Source organism: Pelophylax lessonae, assembly GCF_965119305.1.
Source record: "Pelophylax lessonae genome assembly, chromosome: 6".
Lineage (NCBI taxonomy): Eukaryota > Metazoa > Chordata > Amphibia > Anura > Ranidae > Pelophylax > Pelophylax lessonae.
The window spans coordinates 225,607,575-225,616,634 of NC_138773.1; the positions used below are offsets into that span (position 1 = coordinate 225,607,575).

At 46.7% G+C, this 9,060-nt stretch overlaps 1 protein-coding gene across 2 annotated transcripts in view; it reads right to left on the bottom strand.

The window, feature by feature from the left end:
- The window catches only part of LRRFIP1 (LRR binding FLII interacting protein 1), a 203,215-nt gene that overhangs the window by 193,606 nt on the left and 549 nt on the right, over window positions 1–9,060 (bottom strand). The window lies entirely within an intron of this gene.

A 9,060-nucleotide genomic window follows, 5' to 3' on the forward strand; every position in this document is an offset into this window, starting at 1 on the left:
ATTTTAATCAGTGTGGGTCCGGAGGCGGCCCGGAGTCCGCCTATTGAGGACCCCGGGTCTAGACTCTACAGCAAGAGCTCTGCAAGTCTATAGCATGAAATTTCAGCCACAGTGACCCCTGTGGTGGGATGACTATTGCACAACAAAACTGAACCTGATTTGCAGAATGTTTGCAAAGAAAGTTGATCTGGAGTCATGTAATATGGACTTGCTGCAATTGTGCAACAAACTTGTGGCAAGTCTATCAATAGCTTAGCAGGTCATTTTCAAACTTGCAGCACAATTGCTTGCTATCTGGAAGGGAGGCCAGTGCATGTGGATGTACCAGGTATCAAGGATAACTTGCCACAAATTTGTGTCAGTGTTGAATTGTAAGTCGGTTAACTTGCTGCACATTTTCACTGGCAAGTTGCACACTTGCAGAGCACTTGAAGCACAAGTTCTAATTGACACTTTTCCAATTTGTAGCAAATTTGCGTGGCAAGTCTCTAGCAAGAGCAAAGTTTCAGTGGTGAGTCTACAGCAAGAGCTTTGCAAGTCACAGTGACCCCTGTGGTGGGATGACTATTGCACAACATAACTGAACCAGAACTTGCAGCAGACTTGCAGAATGTTTGCAAAGAAAGTTGATCTGTAGTCATGCAATGTGGACTTATGGAGTTATTTTCAAACTTGCAGCACAATTTCTTGCTATCTGGGGTCACATAGTCCTCCCTCCCTTGGTCCCCCCTCTCTCCGCTCCTCCTCCCTTTCTTACTACAATTTCTAGAATTCCCGGGCCTGGTAAGGAGGGAGCGTGACTAAGCAAAGCTTGTAGTGTGGGAAATTCGGCAGATCAGCTGTGAGCTGTACACGGCGTGCCATAACAACCCACAAAGTAGGACCCCTCCCTCCAGGTGAAGCTTCCTCATGGCAGGTTTTCCCTGACACACCACAGATATTGTGGTGTGTCAGAGAAAACAGTCAAGTATAATGGGGGATTCAGGGAGTAAAGAGTGCAGATAGTGGGTGAGGGGGGGGGGTGCAGGGGGTACAGAGTGCAGATAGTGGGTGAGGGGGAGTGCAGGGGGTACAGAGTGCAGATAGTGGGTGAGTGGGAGTGTAGGGGGTACAGAATGCAGATAGTGGGTGAGGGGGAGTGCAGGGGGTACAGAGTGCAGATAGTGAGTTAGGGGGAGTGCAGGGGGTACAGAGTGCAGATAGTGAGTTAGGGGGGTGTGCAGGGGGTACAGAGTGCAGATAGTGGGTGAGGGGGAGTGAAGGGGGTACAGAGTGCAGATAGTGGGTGAGGGGGAGTGCAGGGGATACAGAGTGCAGATAGTGGGTGAGGGGGAGTGTAGGGGGTACAGAGTGCAGATAGTGGGTGAGGGGGAGTGCAGGGGGTACAGAGTGCAGATAGTGGGTGAGTGGGAGTGTAGGGGGTACAGAGTGCAAATAGTGGGTGAGGGGAATTGCAGGGGGTACAGAGTGCAGATAGTGGTCGAGGGAGAGTGCAAGGGGTACAGAGTGCAGATAGTGGGTGAGTGGGAGTGCAGGAGGGAAAGAGTGAAGATAGTGGGTGAGAGGGAGTGCAGGGGGTACAGAGTGCAGATAGTGGGTGAGGGAGAGTGCAGGGGATACAGAGTGTAGATAGAGGGTGCGGGGGACCACAGGGGGTACAGAGTGCAGATAGAGGGTGAGGGGGAGTGCAGGGAGTAAAGAGTGCAGATAGTGGGTGAGGGGGAGCACAGGGGATACAGAGTGCAGATAGTGGGTGAGGGGGATGCAGGGAGTACAGAGTGCAGATAGTGGGTGAGGGGGAGTGCAGAGGGTACAGAGTGAAGATAGAGGGTGAGGGGGAGTGCAGGGATTACAGAGTGCAGATAGTGGATGAGGGGGAGCACAGGGGGTACAGAGTGCAGTTAGTGGATGAGGGGGAGTGCAGGGGGTACAGAGTGCAGATAGTGGGTGAGGAGGATGCAGGGAGTACAGAGTGCAGATAGTGGGTGAGGAGGATGCATGGAGTACAGAGTGCAGATAGTGGGTGAGGGGGAGTGCATGTGGTACAGAGTGCAGATAGTGGGTGAGGGGGAGTGCAATGATTACAGAGTGCAGATAGTGGGTGAGAGGGAGTGCAGGGGGTACAGAGTGCAGATAGTGGGTGAGGGGGATGCAGGGACTACAGAGTGCAGATATTGGGTGAGGGGGAGTGCAGGGGGTACAGAGTGCAGATAGTGGGTGAGGGGGAGTGCAGGGGGTACAGAGTGCAGATAGTGGGTGAGGGGGATGCAGGGACTACAGAGTGCAGATATTGGGTGAGGGGGAGTGCAGGGGGTACAGAGTGCAGATAGTGGGTGAGGGGGAGTGCAGGGGGTACAGAGTGCAGATAGAGGGTGAGGGGGAGTGCAGGGATTACAGAGTGCAGATAGTGGGTGAGGGGGAGCACAGGGGGTACAGAGTGCAGATAGTGGGTGGGGGGGAGTGCAGGGGGTACAGAATGCAGATAGTGGGTGAGGGGAAGTGCAGAGGGTACAGAGTGCAGATAGTTAGTGAGGGGGAGTGCAGGGGGTACAGAGTGCAGATAGTGGGCGAGGGGGAGTGCAGGGGGTACAGAGTGCAGATAGTGGGCGAGGGGGAGTGCATGGGGTACAGAGTGCAGATAGTGGGTGAGGTGGAGTGTAGGGGCTACAGAGTGCAGATAGTGAGTGAGGGGGAGTGCAGGGGGTACAGAGTGCAGATAGTGGGTGAGGGGGAGTGCAGGGGGTACAGAGTGAAGATAGTGGGTGAGGGGGAGTTCAGGGGGTACAGAGTGCAGATAGTGGGTGAGGGGGAGTGCAGGGGGTACAGAGTGCAGATAGTGGGTGAGGTGGAGTGTAGGGGCTACAGAGTGCAGATAGTGGGTGAGGGGGAGTGCAGGGGGTACAGAGTGCAGATAGTGGGTGAGGGGGAGTTCAGGGGGTACAGAGTGCAGATAGTGGGTGAGGGGGGGTGCAGGGGGTACAGAGTGCAGATAGTGAGTGAGGTGGAGTGCGGGGGCTACAGAGTGCAGTTAATGTTGGGAGTGCAGAGGGGGAGAGGTGTGGGTAGAAAGTGAAGTCAAAAGAGTGTTAAGGGAGAGTAGTGGGGGTGTAGAGAGTGTATGTTGGATACAGGTGATGCAGATAGCTGGGTAATGGGGAGTGCAGGAGGTGCAGAGTACTGGGTAATGAAAGGTTCAAGGGTGGAAAGTGCTGGGTACTGGGGGATGTGAATCGTACAGGCAGAAATATAATGGAGGACACAGAGAGTGCAGAGTGAGGTGTGATGGGGAATGCAGGGAGTGCAAATTACTGGATAGAGGGGGATGCAGGGAGTGCAAATTACTGGATAGAGGGGGATGCAGGGAGTGCAAAGTACTGGATAGAGGGGGATGCAGGGAGTGCACTGTGCTGAGTTATGGTGCAGAGTGACCTGTAGGAAAGGATGCAGGGGGTGCAGAGTGCTGAGTAATAGGATATGCCAACACACAAGAATAGGCATAAAAAGAGACATGCAGTAGTGTACTATGTGTTGTGTTGCAATGTCATGTGCTGTGTCATGGCTGCATTGCATTAGTAAGTTGAAGTGGCATTCAAAATGAATAACACCACAATGCGCTAAGGCAGTGTTTCTCAACCTTTTTTCAGTCGAGGCACCCTTTAAAATTATGGACAATCTCAAGGCACCCCATTCTAAAATGTAAAAAATGTTTTTAATAGTTTTACATAATGTAGCAGCATTAACACACATAGGACACCCAACATTAGAGGTGGTTTATTCTTATAAAGCGGAAAATGTTTGCACACTGGTACTGACTAGTATTCCTATGTTTCTCTTCTCTTTCATTTTTTCTCCATCAGTTAGCTACTGATGAAACTGATGACATCACTGGTTGTTAGGATGCCATTGGCTGGAGAGTTGTAATGGTGCACAATAAAAACCCATGGCTTTGTGTAACTAAAAGGCAGGCTTCATCCATCTGCTGGCTTGTATACATTTTTGGGCAATTTTCAGGCATTTTGCCAAGGTACCCCTGAAGGAACCTCAAGCATAATTGCCAACATTTGACAAAAAATTCCAGGGACACTTTGCAGCACAGCTATCAATTACTTACCACACCCACTTCCCTGAAGCCCCGACCACTCTGCATAATTAATCTCCGCCTACTTATCATCAGAGTCTACTCAATAAAGAGAGAATTACAGGAAATTGAAAAGGAAATTTCCAATTTAGGGCCAAAGTAGCAGAGTTAGAATAATTCTCCCATTCAGCTGCACTACTTCTGCTTTTTAAACTTTAAAAGTTTAAAATTCTCATCACAATTCCCTGCAATTCTAAAGTGTCAAATGTGCTCAGGTGTGACCATACAAAAAATGTAATATGTAAATATAAAAAAGTGCAAGGTGGCACTACTCAGAACGAGTGCCTTTGATTTAAAAACGGCGCCAGGCGACACCATTACATAATTGCGCATGCGTCCGCCTGGCTGAGCTTGAACGAGTTATCCTGAGCACGGCAGGCGTCGGAACGGCGCATGCGCCGTTACGATGTTGGCCCGCAACCATTTTTAAGAGCACCAGGCATTTATGAGTAACGGGGATTTACGGCCAGCCCGATCAACGGGCGCTTCCCGGGACAATGTAACTTACCCGGGACAGGCTCCTATTTCCTGGGACTGTCCCTGCAAAAACGGGACAGTTGGCAAGTATGCGTAAGGCACCCCAGGGAGCCTGGGCTTCCTGGTTGAAAAAGGCTGCGCTAAGGCACGTAACATGTGTTACAGTAACACACCTCATCACAAAATTGTGTTTTGACCCTCAAGGAAGAGCAGGTCCTGTGGAACATACCAACCAAATAGATTCTCCCTTTAATGTTTCGGAGGCCACTCTATTACATATAAGCAATGTATAAGGACACAGTAAATATTTGGTAGTCAAACCCTCAATATCTCTTCTATTCATCAACATACATACATAAATAACACAACATTAGTATTCTAAAAAGCATGTAAAGTTGAAATTGGTAGACAATATGTTTAGATGAGGAACTGTCACTGTCTAAAAAAATAAATTATAACACTTAAAGAATAGGGTTACTTGGCACATTAACAGCGGAGTTTTGCCAATCTGTTTAGTGACACCAAAGTGGAGCTGGGGGTTATCTAAACTATTAGCCTGCCACTAAACCATCGACATGACACAGATCAGGCTTGACTGCTGGAAAACAGACCTGCCATCTGCCTTGACCCAGAGCTGGCTATTTTAGGCCATGTCTCAGCAGGAAGCATTCTGTGCTACCCACACTAATACCCCAGCTTTCTACTCTGGACTTCACTTAGATCTAGTCTATAACTATAAATACATATTTATATATAGTGTATGACAGGGGTGAGAAGCTTAGTACCATAAGAAATAACAGGGCATACTTAAATAAGTCTTGTAGATGATTAATTTATTGGACAGAGGCCAGAAACATAGTCATCGATGGTTCAGCAATGGGTGTTGTGACTTCTGATGAAATCTTTCCTAATCCAACGAAATAAAGTTCATTGCAGACATTAAAGGAAATTTGTAATGAGGAAATAGAGGCTGCCATAACTAGTTGTCTGGGAGTCAGTGTGTTCAGAGTCATGACCCTGCAAGAAGTATACAGATCAGGATTCTGACTTAAAGTAACACTAAACAATATCCTTAGGTCCCTTTCACACTATCCGTCCGTCGGACGGATTCCGTTTTTCTCAGCGGGGGATCGAGCCTCCGATCCCCCGCTGAGCAGCAGGAGGACAGCTGTGTCTCCGCACTGTGTGCGGAGACACAGCTGTCAGTTCCCCATGCATCTCTATGGGGGAAATCGGATGGGAACGGACCGTCGGTCCGTTCTCATCCAATCCGATCTGCTGGATGGATGGAAAATAGGGTTTCCATCCGTCCAGATTTGACGGAACGGATTGGGTCGGATGTCAGCGGACATGTCTCCGCTGACATCCGATGCCCCATAGGAATGCACGGGGGGACCGTTCAGATCCGCCAAAAAAACGAACAGGCGGATCTGAACGGTCCGCCTGTGTGAAAGGGGCCTTATTCTTCTAATAATCATTACACTTCCACTACTTCATGCCTCTGTAATCTATTTTTCATTAAACTGTTTCATGCTCTGTTTTTATGTCTTTTAGTAACATCCTCTATGAGCCACCAAACCTCTCCTTTTCCCCTCACTTCCATTTGTTTGGAAGGAGCATTGCATGTTAGTTGGGGTCATGTGCATTGCTCTATGCACACTACAAATCCCATAGTGCCTACAGTAGTTCATCTCAAGAGTAGGCAATAGAAGGTGGCTTCGTTCCTACATACAGTGGGACCATGGAGAATGAACATATTCTCCCTCGATCGGATCGAAAACAGATCACAGCAGTAAAAAAAAAAAAAAAAGGAATTTGGAGATTTGGAGGAGGCTGAGAGCAATAGAAGGTACTTTTTTAACTACTTGCCGACCGCCCGCCGCACTTGTACGGCAGCAGTCTGGCGCTCCCAGGCAAAGCGTCTTACATGTACGGCGCTAGCCTGGGAGGAGCTAGGGGCAATCGTGCGCCGCCGGAGGCGCGCTCCCACTCGTTACCTGGGGAGCCAGCGCGTATGACCGGCGGTCCCGATGGCCGCTGGCCACTCGCGATCTGCCGCAGGAGAGGGAGAAAGACAGACGGCTGGTGTAAACACAGCCGTCTGTCATTCTCCCTGAAGTAAGTACAGAGGCTATGCGATCCTGCTATATAGGATTGCATGTCTCTGTGGTTATGTCACTAGCCACACCCGCTGAAAGTTAGAATCACGCCACTAGGGAAACACTTAATCCCTTGATCACCAGTAAAGTTAACCCCTTCCCTGCCAGTGTAATTTTTACAGTAACCGTGCATATTTATAGCACTGATTACTGTAGTAATGTCACTGGTACCCCAAAAAGTGTAAAAAATATCAGTTAGGGGTCCGATCTGTCCGCCGCAATGTCACAGTCCCACAAAAAAAAAAAATTGCAGATCGCCGCCATTACTAGTTTTAAAAAAAAACAATAAAAATGACAGAAATCTTTCCCGTAGTTAGTAAACGCAATAACTTTTGCGCAAACCAATCAAAATACGCTTATTGCAATTTTTTTTACCAAACACATGTAGCAGAAAACAAATTGGCATTAAATGTTAAAAAATTTTGATTTTTAGTTTTTTTTTTTGAGAATTTCATATAAAAAAAATAAGAAAAATATTGTTATTTTTTCAAAATTGTCGCTCTTTTTTTGTTTATAGCGCAAAAAATAAAAATCGCACAGGTGATCAAATACCACCAAAAGAAAGCTCTGTTTTTGGGAAAAAAAGGATGTCAATTTGGGTACAGCGTCGGGCGACCGCACAATTGTCCGTTAAAGTCACGCAGTGCCGAATCGCAAAATAGGGTCTGGTCTTTGAGCAGCCAAATCCTCCGGGGCTGAAGTGGTTAAATGGGAATACATACTTGAATACATTTTTTTTTTACATTTCAGTTTAATGTCATTTTAATATTTACTTTGGTTGCTGCATTCTTGGCCCAGGTCAAATGGCTGCACAGGGGGGCTGGTCAGGACCAGTCTGGTCATTAGAGGAGAGCAGGCTGAATTCCCAGCACAGCAAGAGAACTGGCCACGGTGTATTTCCTGCTTGGTGTGGTCAGTTTTTAATAGAAAGCAGAGAGACTGGCAGGAACACAAAGAATTTCACACAAAGGAAGTAATACAAAGAGAGCAGGATACTTTTTAATACAAGTATATGGTACAACAGCTACACATCAGGAATATGAAATGCGGGGGTAACAAGCACTTTAAGTTGGACATACACTGTCAGATTTCTTTGGCTCACCCTTCTAAACATCACAGATGCGTGATTCCCCCAGTTGGTCTATTGTGTTCTTATTGCCACTGACAAGGGCTGTTGGAATTCCCCAACAGCGACTGCATCTGATTGGATGCAGCAGCTGTCCAGATGAAAGTTTTGACAAAAGTTGATTGATCCATTGACTTTTGTTGGATGGAGCGTGGCCAGAAGGGCAATCTACTGAGAGAATTTGGACTGATCATCAGGAACTTGTCAGAATTTGCTCAGTGTATGGCCAGCTTTACTTTCCTTTTCGCTGTTTCAATTATTTTATGTTTCAAAGAATGGAGTTAAAAGAGAGCAAGATGTCTTTGTGCAGCAGGAGGAGTGAGACCTAATACCAAGGAGCATAATTAGGAGCTATAGAGAAAGATCTCACTACTGTCAGCATCTGCATTTAACTGAAATACCAGTTCTGGGTGGATCAAGGCTTTAAAGCAGCCTTTCTCAACCTTTTCAACACAGAGGAACCCTTGAAATAAATTTCTGGTCTCGGGAAACCTCTGCCAAAAATTAAAAATCTACAACTCATGATACGTTAGTGTTACAGTCAGTGGGAAGAATGCTCCTTACTCTTGTCATCATTGGGAAGAATTACCCCCTTACAGATAGCTAAAAGGAACAATGGTGTCATTGGGAACTTATCAGAGAGGTAGAAATTGCCCATTGCTCAAGGAACCCCTAACAACCTCAGGAGGAACCCTGGTTGAGAAACCCTGCTTTAAAGTGTAGTTCCATGTTAACCAAGGGGCTAATTTACTAAAGAAGTATAGGCTGTTCACTTAACAAAGTCAACTTTTTTTGTGCAAGCAAATTTTCTCTTAGCTTAGTGAATGAGGTGAAGTTGTGCTAACTTCTAGCATCCAATCGTGTGCAAGCAAAAATTCATTTTTTTACTTTTCCTTGCACGTGATTGGATATTCTTTGCATAGCAAATGTTTACCGCATTTACTAAGCTAATTGAAAAGTCCCTTTGCATAGTGAACGCTCTCTACTCCTTTAGTAAATCATCCCTAATATGTCCATTGATTTTTTTTTTTTTAAACTGTAACTTATCGTTTGGCAAAACATCATTTTCCATCTGACGTACTTCTTTTTTTTTTTTCTTTTTAAAGCTGAACATACAGACTGCAAAAGAAGAAAGACTGACTGTATATGTAAACAACCGC